The sequence below is a fragment of the Dipteris shenzhenensis genome, chromosome 16 (genome assembly GCF_047967505.1).
Source record: "Dipteris shenzhenensis isolate YYH24624 ecotype China chromosome 16, Dip_SZ_1.0, whole genome shotgun sequence".
Taxonomy (NCBI): Eukaryota; Viridiplantae; Streptophyta; class Polypodiopsida; order Gleicheniales; family Dipteridaceae; genus Dipteris; species Dipteris shenzhenensis.
Window position 1 is genome coordinate 2,531,585 of NC_141611.1, and position 17,163 is coordinate 2,548,747.

General features: G+C 42.0%; 1 long non-coding RNA gene across 1 annotated transcript; it reads left to right on the forward strand.

Moving 5' to 3' along the window:
- The first annotated feature begins 11,294 nt into the window (after nucleotides 1-11,294).
- LOC147892398 (uncharacterized) lies at nucleotides 11,295-16,870 on the forward strand. Its single transcript, XR_015542386.1, has 3 exons — nucleotides 11,295-11,348; nucleotides 11,441-11,508; nucleotides 16,649-16,870. It is a non-coding gene; the product is annotated as an uncharacterized LOC147892398 (long non-coding RNA).
- The last annotated feature ends 293 nt before the right edge of the window (nucleotides 16,871-17,163 follow it).

Genomic DNA, 17,163 nt, shown 5'->3' on the forward strand with positions numbered 1-17,163 from the left:
TTGTCAGTGATATTATCAACATGTCAATGGCTCACAACCTCCCTTCCTTTCTACTTGTGTGCTCATGCAAGCTATGCGCTTCCTCTTCATCTTCACTCTACAACTCCCATGCTTCCATTCCTTAACTTGCAACTCCATTTCAAGCTCACTTTCTCCTCCGTCATCCTTCAAAAGCAAGGTGTATGTGCACTCAACCTCTAATCCAAACTTGACATTGATAAATCCCTTTCCTTCAATGCTATCCCTCTCCTCATGAGGATCTTTTGCAAATGCTTGATCCACTATTTTGCTATGTTACCCTCTTATCCAACAGATGATCACCTTGGCAATTTCGCTTTCTTTGTGCTATTGTCTCTCCCCTAGTCATTGGACCGTGACTCCTTTTCCCTTCATGGTGCAACATTTTTAGGCACCCTTGGCTCTCAACCTAGCACATCCATTTTTGCCCTTTATGGCTCATTGGGCTCTACTTGCTTCCCTCCTAGTTTCTCTTCAAGCTCTTGCCCTTGGTAGCCACTACCTCTCATTTGCACTTATGTCTATTGGTTTGCATCCTTTTGTTTTGTCTCCTTTGCCACCTTATGTCTCTCATACACATTTTCTCTCTTGCCAACCAACCCCAAAATATAGCCTCCATTGATGGTAGAAACTCTCCCATCATCATACAAACCATTGTTTGATTGTTTAGGCCCTCCAAACCTCATTCCTCTTCCCTTCTTCTATTCTAAAGTTGTATTTGCTTCTTTAGAAACTTAGGGCATGTGCTTTTCTCTCCTCTTATTTTCTAGCTCATCTACTTATATATAAAAGTACTTTTACTTTCCTCTTGTTTTCTAGCTCATCTACTTATATATAAAAGTAATTTTACTTTTAGATATATATACATACATATATCTTAATTTTTTATGGGATTTTTCACCCTTGATATCTTTCTCTTTTATCTAGGTAACTGTCGCTTTCTATATTATTTTATTTACACTCTAGGTGTTCCTCTTTTTCTTTTGAGTAAGTTATTTTTTTTCACGAAATTCTCCCTCTCTCAATGGCCAAAATTCCTTTTCTTTCTTTCTTTTTTCTCCTTTTCTCTTAAAATTTTAGTAGAATTTTATTCACTTAAATTCAAAGATCCAAATTGCCTGAATTTTTAAAGTGCTTACAGGAAAATTGGGCATAGTTATTTATTTATACTTTTATCCAAGGGTATGGAATAACCCCTTGAAGGTCTTTTCCTTTAAGGGTGTGGACTAACCCCCTTGTGATTTTTTTCAAAAGGAGGATTCTTCCGGGGTATAGCATTCTTTAATGAGCATGGACTACCCCCTATTGTTTCTCACGTGTTGATTGTAGACTAACCCCTCTTGTATATAGTCCTTCTTTAACTTTAATTTTAGTTTATTAGTGCATTGAATTAGTGCTTTTCTTTCATAATTGTGAAATCATTACACTGTCTTAATTGTGAAACCATTACACTTTATACTCTAGAATCTGAGTGGTATTCTCTTGGTAGCTCTGTGATAGCTCGATAGTGATAGTATCCAAAAAGTTGAGCCTCTCTTCTTGTTGCACCAAAGACTAGCATTGGGATTCAATGGTCTGTCAAGCAATTCAGAGTGATCACATAGCCTCTTGCTATTGATGGGGTAAAAGCTACATGCTCAAACTACACAGGTCACCATGGGCTAACTTCAAGCTATTCAACATAGCATCTATCTACCTCTCTCATGTTCTTCCATGAGCTCAAATAGAGTAGGAGCTCTCTTGTGTACATGTTATGCTCATGGTGGTGCTCATGCATTAAAACCTAGGGGTACCCAGTGCACAACAATGTGCTGCATCATTGAGCCACTTTCAAACTTGTCTCCCTTAAGTGTTGCCAATTTGTAGAGATAGTAATTGGAGATTCAGTATCTTAAAAATGAAATAAGGGATGGATTCCTTCAGCTCAGATTATGTATCGAGGAGTAGGAATGTCTTCTAGGATTTTGCTCTTCTCTCAAGGTATCTCTTATATATAGCTTGTAAATTGTAGCTACTCTATCTAGATCTTTTGGCTATGTGCCCTGAGCATTCTAAGTTTATGCCACTATATCTTAGACTCGGGGGTACTTGCATCATGTTGGCTTGTTCACTTAGATCCAAAAATTCAATAAGGATAACTTTGCCCTTTAAGTCCAATGTGATCTGACTGTATTAGCACAAGGGAAGAGCTATATTTCTTGGTCTACATAACATTGTTTATCTTTGTAATTGCCTTCTCTATCTTAAGAGTGGCCTTATTCTATTCCTCAAGCACTTCTTTCTTGGTCTCCTTAGTACGCATTTCATCTTCACCCTATGGTGGCTCCTTCTCCGTGTTTGACTCAAGGCCCATCTTGTCACTTGGGGGTCCTCCTTGTGGTCTTCATTTTGAGACTCGATGGTTTTTCCCTCTTTGCTTAACTTCTTGGAGTTGGTTAGATGGGTTTAATCCTAAGGTACTATATTATTGCTCACCAATTTGTTCCTCTATATCAATATTATAGGAAAATGCTGCTTCTTGGGAGGAGATGTTGTGGGTTATGAAACTAGTGGTAGCAGAGGAAGAGTATCTGAAATTGTATCAAAGGATTAGGCAAGCTCATTCGCTAGAGAAGACGGCTATGGGCTCAGGCATTAGCGGTTTCTTGTGAAGACAAGGCATGGTGGACCTTGTTTATTTTTGTGGATTTTACTCAAAAGAGAAGGGGGTGGAGGAGGCTTAGAAAATGACTCAAAATATGTACCTCTTTAGAAATCTCAAGTTCCTTAGAGCCTAATCTTGAATTGCCATCCAGTCTTGATCCACTAGCCATTTCTATTAACAACAGCTATAGTGCAGGGCCTTTAGTTTGGAACGTGGTCCAAAGGTCAATCTATGCTTGATCGTGCATTGGTGTGGGCTGAGTTTGCAATGTTCCTAGTCCTTTGAAGACATGCATAGTCTAGGAGTCTCTTTTTGTTTTGAAAGTCCTTGATCCATTCAATCTAAACCTCATCTTCAAAAACTACAAGGGCCTTTGTCATCTATGTCTTGGGTATGTATCCAATGCTTTTCTTTAATCCAATATATTTGAGAGAAATCATAAGAAAGGGTACATGTTTGGATTTGCTGATGAGGTAATCTTGTGATTGATGGAAAGTTTTGATCTCAAAAAGCCTATCACAATGTGTCGAGCTCATATTAGTGTGTATCTTGACATGTTTAAAGGCATCAGGGCAAGTTGAAAGATGTATGCTTGAACCTTCACGCTCTAAATTTTTTGCCACATGAGGTGAGGTCATTACTCTTTAGCATCTTTGCTATTATCTTTGGCTACTCAATGGAATGAGGAGCTATGAGCTTCATATTTAGCCTTGTTGCTTAGTGGCGGGTATCTCACTACATCCAAAACCAATCAAAGCCATGCATAAAATGAGGAGAGGAGTGGTAGGAACAAGCAAAATGTAGTAGGCAATGGAAGTTTGTAGGTGCCATGGGGAGGCAAGGAGCTCAAATAAACAAAAAATGCACTCTAAAGCACGATTATTGCTGCTGAGAAATAAGAGTATTTCTTGATCTTGCATGCCGCTACTAGTTGGAGGAGATATGCCATTGGATTTAGTGCTACATGTGCCATCTTGGTAGAAACAAACCTCTATGTCAATACCATAATTGCCTCTAGTTAAGGTGAGATAAAGAGATTCCCTACCATGTGGCAATTGCCTAAGCACTTGTGGAATGTCCACTATCACTAGACTTATAGTGGCAACTTGATATGTCTTAACTAGGTTTTTGTTAATCAACTGAAGAATTACTTGACCTTGCAATTCAGCCAACAAGATTATACCATTACTATGGGCATCAATCAACCTATATGGTCCATTCCATCTCAGCTTGAGATTTAGCCTTCAGTGGCTCTACCTTGGTATTGTATAGAAGTACCAACATTCCCTTCTTCAGATGCTTCCTAACAATATGCCAATCATGGCAGGCTTTTTTCCTCCACTATATCACCTATTATGACCATGTAGCTTAGATGCGCAACTCATCTAGCATGGTCAGTGATGCAATTGTCTCTTGATTGCTTCTAGTTCAACTACAAAGAGACTCAAGACTAGAAATTCTAAAGGAACAACAGCTTCCAATCCAAAAGCCATGCAAAAAGAAAATAAATTTGTAGTGGCATGCACGCTACTCAGCAAGCCCTTGGTGCTACAAGAAGCTTTGTGTCCCAGTCCTGGTGATGCATACTGATAGTCTTAGTGAGTATTAGCTTCAAGTTTTTATTAGTGGAATTGGATTTCCCATTACACCAATGATAGTAGGTAGCTGCAACTTGGTGCATCACCTTGGTGCATCACCATAAATTCTTTGGTTAACAACTCAAATACTTCATTCATGACATGAGTTCTCTAATCACTTATGAATTCTATTGGGTAGTTGTATCCTCAAATGAAATGCTCAAAGATGAACCTGGATGTTATCCAAGCCAAGTTATCCATTAAGGCCTCAACCCACGTAGTAGTATAATGTGTGACTACTATGATGTATTTATTCTATGTATATTGAGACGTGTTCTTGAATGGACCCATATAATCCAAACCCCAATGCTAGAATGACTCCCACAATTGAACAGAGTCGCAATGCATGTGGTCTGAAGGAAGTAACCTTCTTGTTCAAAGACAAACATCACACTCAACATTTTGACCATGTGCATCCCCAAAAAAAGTGCTCCACCATAATTTGGCTTGTAAAACTTTTTGAGTGGTAAGTTCACCACTAAAGTGACCTCCCACGGGACTTGTATGTGCCTCATTGAGTGATACAATTGTCCACCAATTAAGCTATACTTGCGGCCTTCAAGGCCGACTGCCTCCACTTATCTTTGGGCATATGCTCAACAACAGTTCCTTGGAACAAATAGTGTAGCATCTCATCATACTCATTCTTTGTAAAATCAAGAGAAAATAGATGAGCGTATAGTAACTCAATGGCAACACCTTTATTGTCATCTGCGGCTAGCAATTGGGAGAAACGATCAGATTCCACATGAGATTTCCCTTGTTTATGAGTAATTTTAAAATTGAATTCCTATAGTTACAGCATCCATCTCACTAATCAGCCATGGATCACTATTTTATTTATAGGATAATGCAAAGCATGATGATCAACATAGAAAATAATATAATTTCCAAGAAAACAATGGCAAAATTTTTGCACACTATATATGATGCAAAGAGCTTCATGCTTAGCTATGTTGTAATTACACTCAAGTGGGGTTAATATAATACCATATCATACCTAGAAGCATCCACATGAAGATGAAAAATAATATCCCACCTTGGCTATCTAAGAATGGGTGTTTCAAATGCATGTTTCTTCAATGCATGCAATGCCATAGATAATTCTACAGTCCATTAGAATTTAGTGTCTTTTTTTGTTATCTCATACAATGGAGGTGCTATTTTGACAAAATATCTAAAAAATCTCTTGTAGAAGTTGACAAATCCCCCATTGGATCTCAACCGAGTCAAATTTCTAGGTTTAGGCATCTTCTCAATTTTCTTGATTTTACCTAGCTTGGTCCATATTCCTTTCTAAAAGAACCAACACTTTGATATTCCTTACTCTTGCTTGCCTTGGCTCAAGGCACAGGACTCTATGACAACCTGACTCAACCCTTCGAGCCTATGCACAACAAAACTAGACTAGAGCTAGCATGGAGGAATACCCTATTACAACCCATTGGGGATTCCTAAATAACAAGATCTCTAACTAGGAATCATGCAGTCAAGTATGCCACCTTCCTAATTCATTCCTTTCAAACCGTGGAACTACTACTTCCGACTACGAATCAGGCGGTCAAGCTATGCCACCTTCCTAATTCATTCCTTTCAAACTATGGAACTGCTAACTAGGATTGGTTTGTCAATGCTTCTAACCTTTTCCCTTCCTGGTAGTTTGGGGTCACACTATTGGTATTGCCCAAATTCCAGTCCCGCTCACTTGCATGGTCTGATCCGAGTCATGAAGTTAGCCTAGGATTAACACTTCTCCTCATCCCACTATCCTTATGGCTCCTTCCCCCATCTTCTCTCTTAGTTTCCTTTTTCTTTCCTCTCTATCCATCCCCTCTCGATCCTAGCTCTCTCACTTTCTCTCATACTCACCCTCCCGCCTCCCCTCACCTTCTCTCTTGCCACCTCCATCACACATCCCTCTCTTCCTACCCCTCTTTCTTTCTCTCATGCTCACCGTTTCTCGTCGGACCCTCCTCACATACTCACCACCCCATTGCCTCTAACCCACATCATCTCCACCTCTTTCTCATCCCTCATGGATGCCTAGTAGTGTGGGGGTTAAAGGTCACTGTGCCTTTACCCCAGTTATGTACAATACTCAAACACATATATAAATGAATGAAAAAGAAGATTAAGGTGTTCTGCACCCACCAAAAACTTATGTGGCTCTCTGTTTCTCTCTCTCCCTCTTCTGTTCTTGCTTCTATTGAGAGCACTCTCAACTGGTATCAGAGCCTGGGTGATCTAGCTGAGCGTGCGTGAATGCCTGGAAGCTCAACAACTCTGTGGAAGGAAGGAGAAGCTCTGTGAGAAGCTTTATGGGTGACTTTACTTGCATCCGAGTGTGCAGATACCTTGGAGGAACCTTTGGAAAAGTCACTTTGGTTTTGCGAAGTGGTTTTGAGAGCCTATTAAGTGTTATCAAAGAAAAAGTCATTTTTCAAGCTTTTCCCTGTTCCGTTCGACGACAGAGACTCCGTATTGACTTGTAGAGGCAACTATTGCTTGCTTTTGGTGTCCACTTCATGTCAGGAGCTTGGAAACACCTTCATTCTTGAATCTGGGATCATTTCATTGGATTTTTGACTCACTGTGTCAGTTTCTGCGTTTTTCTGCCCGGGTGTTGGAACTCAAGTTTGGAGCAACCATTTGCAGATCTGTCAGTTCCAGTGGACTCAGGAGGTCCTAAAACTTCTATACTGCTCATCATTCGCACTTCGGTGGAGTTTACAAATAGTTCTGTTTCCAAAAACGTTTTTCAGTCCATGTGTTGGACCCAGTGATTGAGACCACGGTTTCCAAAACGGTCTATCCCATTGCGTTCGGGATGCCTTAAAACCCCTGTCTGTCAGTTCTTGCACGATTCGGTGGAGTATTTTCAGAGTTATAGATCTCTGTGTATTGGATTTCGTCTCTCTGTTATGAATTTTTCATTCTAAGGTTTTGAAACCTTAGATTTATGCCACATGGCAGTGGATAAGTGTTGACTCCCATTTCTCACTCATCGGTTGGGATTTTGGAGTTTCGGTAGAAGAGAGATATTTGCAGATTTTCTTGCTGAGTCCGATTATGCAATGGCGCCCATGTTTTAAGGCATCTCAGATTCTATTTTCAATAGCGGTCATTGCCATGGGACCATGATTTCTTGAGCATACCTTATGCAAATCACTCTGGTTGCAGTTTGAGCCATGTGCGCTCATTCTGGTGTGCATTGGGTTGTAGTGGATGATTTATAGGCCATTTGGATGCATTGCGATCCTTATTGGATGCGCTGATAGGTCCAGATTGCCTTGTGGGATGCTATTTTTTTATAGACGCTTTGCACATGGATGCTATTTTATGCTAAGGGACAGCTTTGACACATTGCAGGTGATGCATTGATAGTGTTATGCTCTCTTGGATGAGATATTATTGATGCATATGCCCATGGACGGTGTTTATGCTTGAGCCATTTGGCACTTATTAGCATTTTGGATTGCCATTACAGTTGGCATTTTCTTTTGGGTTAGATTTGCTCATATGGATGCATAGTACATGCACATGAGTCAGCTGTATCTTTTGATACTTTGAGCTTTGAGTTTTGGTGATATTTCACTCTATTGTGGCATACACATTTGGGTGCACCTGGTATTTGGTGTGATTCTCTCTTGCAGGCACTAGCATTTGGGATTTTGCTTCATTTGCATCATGGCATCCTCTTCCATGTCTGAAAAGGAGTTTTTTAGCATTGAAAAGTTTGATGGGACAAACTTTTCTTTGTGAAAAGAACAGATAAGGGATGTGCTTATTCAAAAGAAGCAGATTAAACCCTTGGCAGGGATTGAAACTAAGCCTGCAAATATGTCTGAGGATGATTGGAATGAGTTGGATGCATTAGCAAAGTCTACTATTAGACTTCATCTTGCAGAGTCAATTTATGTCATAGTAGTAAATGAGCAAACTATGGAAGATTTGTGAAAGAAATTGTGTGCCACTTATGAGAAGGAAACTGCCTCTAATAAAGTTTACCTCATGAAGAGGTTGTTTGAGCTGCAGATGAAGGAAGGGGTCTCCATTGCTTCTCACTTAAATGAATTCAATATTATTTTCAGCCAGCTTGAGGCTCAGAAGATGAATTTTGATGCAGAGAGTAAGGCAATATTTCTCTTATGTTCATTGCCATCCTCATGGGATACCTTCCGTACAGCTGTTAGCAACTCTGCACCTAGTGGAGTACTGAAATTTGATGATGTTGCGGGTAGCTTGTTGGCCGAGGAGATTAGACAGAAGTCTATGGATGGCAACAAATAGGATGCAGCCTTAAATGTGCAAAGGGGCAGATCACAGTTCAGGGGGAAGTCCCAAGAAAGAGGGAAGTCTCGTAACAAATCCAGGGCACAGAACATTGAGCGTTACCAGTGTGGTAAGAAGGGCCATATGAAAAAGGATTGCTACAAGCTGAAAAGAGAGCAAAAGGATAAGAAAAAGAATACAAATTGGGGTGCAAATAAGAAGGAAGAGAGTCCAAGGGAGGACAAAGGAAAAGTGAAGATCAAGGAGATCTAGTTCTTCTCCCTTAAAGGCACATTGTTCTTTAAGTGGGAGGTTGTGGGGGTTAAAGGTCACTATGCCTTTACCCCGGTTATGTACAATACTCAAACACATATATAAATGAATGAAAAAGAAGATTAGGGTGTTCTGCACCCACCAAAAACTTATGTGGCTCTCTGTTTCTCTCTCTCCCTCCTCCGTTCTTACTTCCGTTGAGAGCACTCTCAAGTAGTGCCTCCCCCAACTCTCTCATCCCCTCAAATTTCTCTCCTCCCTGCTCAGAAAAGCAAGAAAAGATAGAGCCAAAATAAGGGCTAAGAGAATGGACAGCATTCAGGACATGATTGTTTCCTTGGAGAACTTAGCCAGACAGGGGGATCCTCATGCCTAGGCTAACTTGGTTGTGAAAAGAAATGAACTCAGAATTCAAGAACAGGTTCTACTTAATGATTCCAAAATATACTTCAGGGATTGGTGGGCTGGTATAGCTGAGAGACCTACCAAAGAATACTTCAAGCTTATTAGAAGAAAAAGATCTAATGAAGAGATTCCCCTTCTTAGAAAAGCTGACAACTCTCTTGCGTCAGCTACTGAGGAGAATATTGATCTCATTCATCTCCACTTTCAGAATTTGCTATCCTCCACTATATACTGAAGTGACCAAGGCCAGGGAACTATGCAAGGATGCTAGAAAGAACACTGTACTCAGTTTTGATAACAAATACCTTGAAAAACCTCTGTCTATTGATGAACTCTTTGAGGCTGTCAAGGTAATGGCAGATGGCAAAACATCAGGAGAAGATGTTGCCAATTGAATTCTACAAAAAAATTTGGTCCACTGTTGGTTCTTATCTCATACTGTTATGGCAAGGGAGTGTCAATAATGGGAATTTTCCTACTCATATTAATGGGGGAGTGGAGGGTCCCAGGCCAGTCTAGCTGGAAGGAGAATGGTTCTCAACCATTGCTAAAAGCAGAGAAGTGTCGGTTCTTATGTGCCTCATCTTGCACAAAGCTGTTTGGATGAACTCTAGGAGTCTGAGGATAGGCAAGTCAGATGGAATTTGTAAGAGATGCGAGAGTCTAAGAAAAGGTTCCTTTCACCTTTCTGTTGTATTTCCACCTGCAATTCACATGATTGTGGGAGAGCCACGTAACTAGAAGGGTATTCTCATTAGCAATCCTTGCAAAAACAGGAGAGAGGAATGGCCAGAAGTTAGAGCATAGGCTCTTTGGGCCGCTTGGAAAGCCAGAAATGATTTCTTTTTAATAATGTTGATGTCATAGCTGAAGCATCTTTTCTACTGTGGTTTGACAGGAGGAATATGCATGGTATGCACCACATACACGTGTACTTGATACTAGAGCTCCATTTTACATCTGTACTTGATACTGGAGGCCCATTTTGTTGGAGGCCATGCTGCTGTACCTGTTGCTGATGTATCTGCTTACACTTGAGATATTGTACCTCCTGCAAAAGCTGCTGTACCTGCTGCTGTACATGTACATGCTGATGGTGCTGGAGATGATGATGTAGACCCTGCCTGGCCTGACGCTGCTGTGCAGGCTGATGTTGCTGCTGCTGAAAAGTCTTTTCATGTATCTGCTGTACAGGCTGCTGCTGGGCATGATAATGCTGCTGCTGCTGCTGCTGGGTGATGATGTCCATGTTGGAGCTGCAGATGTTGCTGTTCATACCATGGCTATTGAAGCTTCTGGATCTGCTGTCTTATGAGACACTAGGTTTTTGTTTTTTGGGCAGCCACCTCCTGCCTACCTACACAAGGAAGCCTTCTTGGAGAACAACAGTGTTTCCCTAAGCTGGGACCAATGTGAGGCTTGCACTAGGGATGGAATACGAGACATCACATCCTTTTTTATTGCATGCAGGGCATGCAGATGCACTTTTGAGTTTGCAATGGTCTCTTGCCAGTGATAGACTGACTGGACTCCCTAGCTCTGTAACTCAGGCGCTTTGATATCTTTTTGAGTTGCAAGTTGTACAGCCAAGGTATATGTGTTCTGTTTTAGCACTCCATAATAAACACAAGGTGCCAGGTATCCTTTGGGTTGTAAGGGGGTGCAACTCCGCTTACTGGTGCAAAACTACTATCTGACAAGTGTAGATGATGTGAGGGACTGGTATCTGTACTCAGTGCTCACTCTTCTGGAGATGACAGATGATTGATGTGAGTGGTGCTTAAAAATTTGCAATGGTTAAAGGATGTGATTGTAGTGTAGACTTGTTATTGCCTAATTAATGGATTCCTTTCATGCTTTTAACAGTTCTAACTTTTTACAAGTAAAGGTAGTATTTTTTCTTGTGCTTGTACTTCTAAGCTTCTCATTGCTGATAGTGAAAAGTGTAGTGCTGTTCAAATGAAGCTTGTAGAGTCGCTAAACAAATGCGAAGAGGGGATGAGGACATTGGCTTATGCTTTTCTTTTGAAATTCTGATTGGTTGCTTGATAGGTTGCTCTAAGCTATTTGATCTTCAAAGGTGCAATACCTATTCCAGGGTACGGAATGTTCCTTTCCAATTTGATGTCTTCTTCAGGTACTGTGCATGTTCACATTCAGGTGATAAATTGGATGCCTCTTGGTAGTGTAGATGCAAAACAAAAGATCAAGCAAAATCTCATTGTGAGGTATTGGACTGGGAATTGAACTCAGATGAAGGTACATATCGATTGCTTTCCTTCTTATTATATGAGAGCTGTTTATAAAGGATCAAGTAAAATAAATTAGGCATGATTTTATCCATTTTATTGAGATTTTTAGCCCTTCATGTTTTGTCCTATGGAGATCTTGCGTAATTGCCATGACATGGAATATGCAGGAGGTAGATATGTTCTTACATTTGTGGATAATAGATAGGAAGCTCCACTCTCTATGCATTGAATGTATTTTGAACATATATTTTTCAAGTTAGATATCCCTGCAAGAAAAAGTACATGTGTATACAGAACCTGGACTATATTTGGTCTGATCCTGTAAGTGACATGAATATTTTGTTGGCATTTATAAAGTCTATCATAGAGCAGCAGTAATAGTAATCATTCATATTGATTGCTCGTGTTGTGGTGGATGCCTATTGCTTTCAGGTGTCTGGAATTTACTTACGTTTGAAGTCTCTATTATTGTCATCTTGAGTGACTTCTTTGTTTTCAATCATCCGATCTGCCTTTATTGAAACAGTTTGTAGTCTCTTTGTGTCTTCTTCTTGAAAAAACCTGCATTTATTACAGTAAGCACCAGAGATGTACAATAGCATAGTAATCACGACCAGCCAAAGACAGAGTCTGTTTTCAAAAGAGTTTCCATCAGCAATGTCTTCTGTGATGGAAACTCTTCTAGGAGGGGTTATTGGTGTATGAGGCTGCGGTGGTGCCAGAAACCCTGTGATAGGGCACTGGCGGCTGTCAGCCCGTTGGAGTCTCCTGTGGCTATTGACATGTAAAGCCCACTGCAGTTTCCTGACTATTGCCCTACAGTGAACAAGTGCCACAGTCACTCCTATAGGTCGTGCATCTGGTCTAGTGAGCATGGAAGTGAGGTCCCCTAGCATGATTTGTGCCTCAGTGCGCTACCGAGTCTGGCGTGTCTCTGACTCTGGTTTGGGTCCCCGCTGGCTGTGGCCTTCATGAGTCCTCCTGGTTAGTACTGTCTGACTAGAAAAACTCAGTGATCATGCTCAGAGTGGAGTCTGGATGCGTGTCAAAATCTCCCCTATGTGTACAAAAGACTGAATGGTCTATGAGATAACAAAATACCAGATACAATGAAACTAAGCGATGGGGTCACTAAAAGTCTGGCGTGTCTTTGACTCTGGCCGGCCGTCGCCTTCGTGAGTCCTCTTGTTTAGTACTGTATGACTAGAAAAACTCAGTGATCATGCTCTGAGTGGAGTCTGGATGGTGTTAGAATCTCCCCTATGTGTACGAAAGACTGAAGGGTCTATGAGATAACAAAATACCAGATACAATGGACCTAAGTGATGGGGTCACTAAAAACAAGCACCCACACCCAAGGTTGGTATCTGAGATGAGACAATAAATCCATAGTATTGTTGCTACTACAAGCGAGAGAAAGGACAAGAGGGGAGGTCCCTAGCCATTAGCGACTATCCATCCCTATGACAGGACCTATCTACACTGTTTGTGAGACCCAGTCCACCAGTCGGCTCAGGGTAGACAAGAGGAGTTCATCCATCAATGGCTCTATATGAGGTGAGGGGTGGTGTCATGGAGGAAGAAAATTAGTAATGGAATGCTGCTAGTGCTTAGCATAATAAGTTCGGATACCTCCCTCCTGTATAATCTCTAAGAGGTAGCTCATTGTCTGACAAATGCTACCATCACTCCAGGGTCTGTGTTCCCACGTCAAATAGTAGAGAAGAGATGTTTGTGGTCCTCATGTGAGAGTCCACTTGAGGTTGGGTCTATCAAGTTGTGCACTTTGGGTCTCTACTAAGTCTCACCACATGTTGCCCTTGGCTGGGTCATCAAAGAAGAAGTATGTTATCATCCTTTGGTAGGGCTCTGATGTTCCCTCAAGGTTGACCTTCAGATCATGTGTCTCGTAGAAAGTCTAGAGTGCATCCAAGTGCTGTTGTTGTAGAGCTTTGGCTAATAAGGAAAATCGAACTGCATTATTGCGTACAATAGAATCGAGAATAGGGAAGTGTTGAAGGGTGATCCTGCTCCTCCCAATGTCATGATGAAAGACTCGTGCTTTTGTTAATGTATAAGGCAAACAAAGTTGGTGATAAAGGACAACCTTGTTTGGCCTTGATTGTGCTTGTGATCTCCTGTGTCCACCCAATCGATGTCTTGTCTCTACGTGATACCCTCTCAAACAATGTCCCGACTACTCAAATGATGTCCTGACTATACCATAGATCAAGTAGTCATTAGAATAGTCAGGCTCGTGGTATTGTGTTGAAGGCTTTGCAGAAATCCATAAAGCAATAGTAGTCTTTCTGCTTCCGTGCTTGGTCCTTCTCAGTGACAAATCTCGGTGCAAAAATGTCGTCTAGCATATCACGATCTACATGGAAACCTACCCGCCCCATAGCTTTGAATCTTTCATGCTCAGCAGACCGACTAACTTGAGTGTTAAGTGGTGATGCATAAATCTTCGATCTAGTGGTATGTCAGGAGGACTAGAGAGAGCATGATGGAGGGATTAAGTGATGAAAGTAGAGAGGCGGGTGGGATAGGTGGGTGCCAATTTGTGATCAAGATGAATCTCTTGGTAAGTGGTGTATGTGGGGTGTATGTGCTCGGTGAGGGGAGGGGGGTGGATAAGCCAAAAAATAGGTAGGTATGGTCAGCTTTAGGTGGGGGACAGGGAATGGAGAAGTCTGTGATGTGAGAGGCAAAGGCAAGGCATCCCAAGAGGTAGTCAAATACACTAGGTCCCCTTCCATGTGGCAAAGAAGTGAGCCCGCTGGAAGACGGCGATCTCTCCAGACGATTGTATCATGCATCATGCCCATGTCTATGAAAATATGCCCATATGATGTGACCAGTGGAAACTTGGGAGATACTTTCCTTATCTAGATCCATGTCAAGCAATAGCATGGAGTCGTGCTGAAAATCAATTATCAATACCTGCCGGTCAACGGTCTAGGCTTTAAAGTCTTCAAGAAGGACTTCCCAATGACTCGAGAAGTCCATGATATATGGATATAAGGAAAGCATACGGAGATGCCGCCTCCTCTGGGGCCTCCCTGTTGTTTGAGGTCTTCGGGAGAAAGTTGTAGATTGCGATGAAGGTATCCTACGATGATGTGCTCCTAATATGGATCCAAAGAAATTTGGTATGTGGGTTGTGCCGCTCCGCAGTGATCTTCCCAATGAGAGACGATCGGCATAGAGCTGCTACACTACCCAATCCTTGTTACCCCTCTTGTCTCTCTAGGCTCTCGTCCCAATAGATTGACTCCCATGTGTACCCATAGACTGGTGGTAGTGGGCACTCTGGGCTGTAATGACTCTCTAGAAGACAATGTCGTGCCTTGTGTATGACTCTGAGAAGCTCCCTAGCTTTGGCCATAAGGTTCCATTACAGTTCCAAGTGGTACAGGATCAGGTTCTCGGTCCTGTGAGTCTCATAGACTCCGCCTCCCTAGGCAGGTGTGTCAATGGGCCCTCGTGCAGGGCCATTCAATTGTCATCCCTCATGTGCCACTGATCCCTATCGATAACATCCCGCTGCTGTAGGAGTAATCATCTCTCCTCTATTTGCAGAGGAGTAAGATCCTCATCCATGTGAACTTGTGGGCCAAGGGCTGTGCTTTTGCACAATGCCACCAATCAGGCTTGGGTGTCTCTCTAACGTATCCGTCGAGGCTTCTCTTTGGTGAGGTCCCCATTTGACCCGCCACGCCCCTTCAATTCCATGCTCAGGTACCCCAAAGGGGGAGGTCACAAAGGTGGTGCAATACCTGAGGATCATGGCATAGAACTCATTCTTGGGAGCGAGCCACCCAATAGGCCCCCATATAGAGTTAGTGCATTTCAGAACATCCACCCACTCAGAGGCCTCCTCAATACCCATCTGTATCGTGATAATCCGCTCCTCTACCACCGTGGGGCTACCTTAGCTGAATGTCGGAGGTCCTCTACCTCCTTTAGAAGATAAAAAATCCTATGCCTAGGTCATGAGGAAATCGCACTGGAGAGTATCTGTGTGTCTTTGCTGCTCCTTTTATCTGGCTCACATGCACTGCATGCTGTTGCAAGAGATCTGGAGAGGCCATGGTCTGCGGTGGTGGGTAAGCATGTAACACTGGAGAAAAACCAGTCATAGTCTGGTACAGCATGGGTATTTGGGGGGATGGGACCTCGGGGAGGAGAGAGGGAGACTGGGGGTGAGCCAGGAGACAGTCTAAGGGAGCTTAGGGCTAGGGGAGTCACTAGGAGGTGGGTAGGCTGAGGTAGAGCTATCAAAGTATGTGGCTGTACTGTCCACCTGATTCCCGCTGTGAGATGAATTAGTCCTATCCATACTTGTACCCGTACCCTTTCCATTTTCTTTGCGTCTGTCTTTCTCGTCTTCAGGCTTCTGTTTTCCCTCGTCTTTTCCCACATCTTGGGCAATGTGGGAGAGTCTAAATCAACGGATAAAGTGGAGCGGAGGATGTCCACTTACCCATGCTTCTAGACTCAACCCACCATCATGCAGATCCCGGGGGGTGGGGGGGGGGGGGGTGTAATGAGAGTGATAGACAGAAAGATAGAATGCAGCTGTGGCAAGCAGGGCTGCAAGACTAGGGAGAGATCAGGTTAGTAGGAGGTGGTTGGGTGTGTAAGGGAGCTGAATCTGATAATATAGATTTGTAAGATATACTTCATTTATCAGGGGCAAATTAGCAAATTTCAACATGTTACTAGTACCATGCCCCTAAACGGGACGGTTGGTCAAATTTTATCCACATATTTTCACCTTCATCTTTCTTAGCCACTGTGATAGCTGTCATATGCATAATTTTAAAGAGGTTAGCTAGTCTCTGCGAGCCTTTCACTAAAGCATTTGCCGCCTTCTATTTTGACATGTGGACAAGGGTTTCCTAGACATACCCAAATACATCTAGTTTGGCTATCTCATGGCTCTCATGTACCTTAGAAGAGAAAACACATAGACATAGATATAGACACACGCATAGGAGAGAGAGAGAGAGAGAGAGAGAGAGAGAGATGGTGGCCAAAGATACAGATTATGCGTGTTTGTTCAGTACGTAAGTGGATTTTTAAATTTGTAATTTTACTGGGCTTGTTGCTTGCCACTAAGAAGAGTATTTCTTTTTGACTAGTGCGATCAATAGAGGAAACTTCTCAAGGCCTTTGAACTAGAATCTCTGCGCTCAACGGCTATATCATCTTCAAGAACTGTAGATGGAAGATATTATTTAGTGACTCTTAATGTTGAAAGCATCATTGAATTTTTTGACCCATTTTTTTATCAAGACATGCCTCCCTCTTAAGGGGGTAGCACTTGTAAAAACCATCAACTCACAAGAATTTGATTTTTTGTATGATGTTATGAGTTTACAAGAGCCTCGAGCACTTTTTTAAAAGTAGTAAGATACTTTGAACTTACACATTTAGGCTTGAATCAGGGATCTCTCCAAAAGTAAACATGATGCTATATATATGTCACAAGAAAAGAATCTCGGATAATCAGGCCGTACAAGACACGTGTGTGTGTGGGGTGATCCATCTTCGGCTAAATATCAGTTCTTCCGGGCATCCTTAAGGCAATCATCATATGATTGTCTACATGCGCGGGATATAGATTATCCGACCTTCTTGTCATATAGTGATATCT